Below are 2553 nucleotides of genomic sequence, written 5' to 3' on the forward strand. Positions count from 1 at the left end.
ACTCGTTCAATTTGAGAATTATTCTTTTTATGCACGTGTGTATATGGTGTATGATCCCCCTCCCCTCTCTCCCTTGCTATTGTTCGGCGGGAACGGCTGTATTAACACGTTCTTGCTTCCACAGGTATTGCACTCCTCCTGCTCCTGTTCTCGTCTGCTTTCACCCCTTCCTTTTCTGCAAATACGTTGGCTCACTTGCCACTGTCCTCCTGCCACCTTCCACAGTGAAGACTCCCTCTTCCGCAGGGGTTATTTGGATTTCTAAGATTTCTTCCCTTTTCCTTTCCCTCTCCCTTCACTCGCGCCAGCTGGTGCACTTCTCCACTTGAATTCCTTCCGCTTAGCGACACCTTTTCTTTTCACTATCCCCTCTCCTTTACTTTTTCCCCCTCCTATTTGTCACTTTCCTCTTTTCTCTTAATTAATTTCCGAATGCACCCTTCTGTGTTCTCTCTTCCTTTATTTTCTCCGTCACTCTCGTCTCTCTCTCTCTCGTCACACACAGTCAGATACACCGCTTGCTTACCTTAGAAATAAACGTGAAAACTCACCTTCGCTTTGGCAGTCCTCACTTGTAATAATGGTGGTTTCGCTGGATTACTAAGTACGTGCGCGAGGAAACAGATGAATATATTCAAGTATGTTGCGCAGACAAGAAGGGGTAAAAGAAGAGAGAAGAAAAAGTAAGATAATTGTAGCATTCTTTTTTTTCTTTGCCCACAGTAGTGCATACTCAGTTAAACTTTTCATCAGCGGTGAGGTAGGTCCAGGATATAAAACATCCGCATAAAATGCATAAAAGAAGGTTGGGCTGCGTAAAACAGGTAAAAGTAAAAAAAAAAGGAAAGTGAAAAATGAAAACTCAATGAGAAATACGGAAAAGAAAAGAGCGATCATCTCCAAGTTGAAAGAAGAAGATGCATCCACATTTCCATTTATGAGGAAAAGGTTGTTGCACTCTTTCTTTCTTTCCCTCCTTTTTGCTCCTCCACTTCCTTCCATTCCTTTGCCATCTCTTCTTCTTCTTCACCCTCTTCCTTATTTTCCTGCATACTGCCATTCCTTCTGCATCAGCTTTCACTCGTTTTGTGTTTTTCCTTGCTTTTTTTTTTGCTTTCTTTAATTTTTTTTATTCCCCTCCCTTTACAAGAACTTCGCTCTGGTCACGCTCTCCGTCTCTCTCTCTCTCTCTCCCTCTCTCCCTCTTCCTCTTCCTTTTTCTCCTCCTCCTTCACCCACGTAACCACTAAATCACACCGCTTCCCCTTTCACACTCACACAAACACGCATGAGCATATATATATATATATATATATCGTGTACAAAACAATAAAAATAAAGAAGAACACTTACACATTGCTGCCTCAAGCGCCCTCTCTCCTTTTCCTTTTGTATGTCTCATTCACTTACTTCGCCTCTCTCCTTCTTAATCCATTTCCCCTCCCCTCCCCTCCATACACATACACATACACACACACACACACCTTCCACCTCTCTCTCCCTCCCCCTTTCCTTTATTTCTTACTTTCCTCCACACACACACATAAGTACAAACATAAATATATAAATATATATTATGAATAAGCACACAAATATGTATCTTATTCAGCCTCTTCGTGTGATGTTTCACTTCATCATTCGCCTTCCTCTCTCTCTCTTTTCTCTCTCTTTTTTTTTTTTAAATGCCGGTGGTAGCGGTGACGTGACGGTAAGGATGAAGGGATACGGGACGTGAAAGTGGCAGTTAAGCAAATAATGTAAAGAACAAAAAAAATTGAAGGGACACTTGAAGATTTTAAGGAAGATGTGAAACAGAGAAAGAAAAACACAGGTAGGCAACGGTCCACTTATTTATATAGTATTATTATGAAGATGGTGGATGATTTTTGTTTTAGTTTTTAACAGGGCGGTGAAAGGGGCTAAAACAGTGGGAGGAGGTAAAGGTAACAGGTGATGTGAGAGAGAGAGAAAAAAAAAAGCACACACACACACACACAAAAGAAATTATTCAAGACGACGAAAAAAAGAAAAAAAAGAAGGAGAAAACATGGTGAAAACAAAAAAAAACGAAAAAGAAAGGGAAAGGAAGCGAACGAACGGACAAACGGAAACCAGCAGCTCTTTGAGATCCCTAAGGTCTTACTCTTGTCTCTCTCACATATTCCCTCTTTCCTCATCCCTCTTTTCTCCACACCTCCCGAGCCGCACAAAATGTAAAATAATAATAATAGTAGTAGTAATGGTGATGGTATAAATAATAATAATAATAACAATCGGCCTCCGTGTGTATGACAAAACAAAAAAAACAAAGATAGAGGGAAGAAAGAGAAAGAGAGGTGATAGAAAATAAATAAAATCAACAAGTGGGGGGGGGAGGGGGGAAGACGGAGCCTCACCTTTTTTGTAACTTTCCGTTGTGGTGTGGAGAAAAAAAAGGAGGGGAGATGTGGAAACAAAGATAGACATGTGCACCATGCATTGCGCTCATTTTGCATTTGCATATATAAATATGTATAAATATATATAAATATAAATATAAATATATATATATAT

Source organism: Trypanosoma equiperdum (genome assembly GCF_001457755.1).
Source record: "Trypanosoma equiperdum strain OVI genome assembly, contig: ctg_549, whole genome shotgun sequence".
In the NCBI taxonomy this organism is placed as follows: Eukaryota; Euglenozoa; class Kinetoplastea; order Trypanosomatida; family Trypanosomatidae; genus Trypanosoma; species Trypanosoma equiperdum.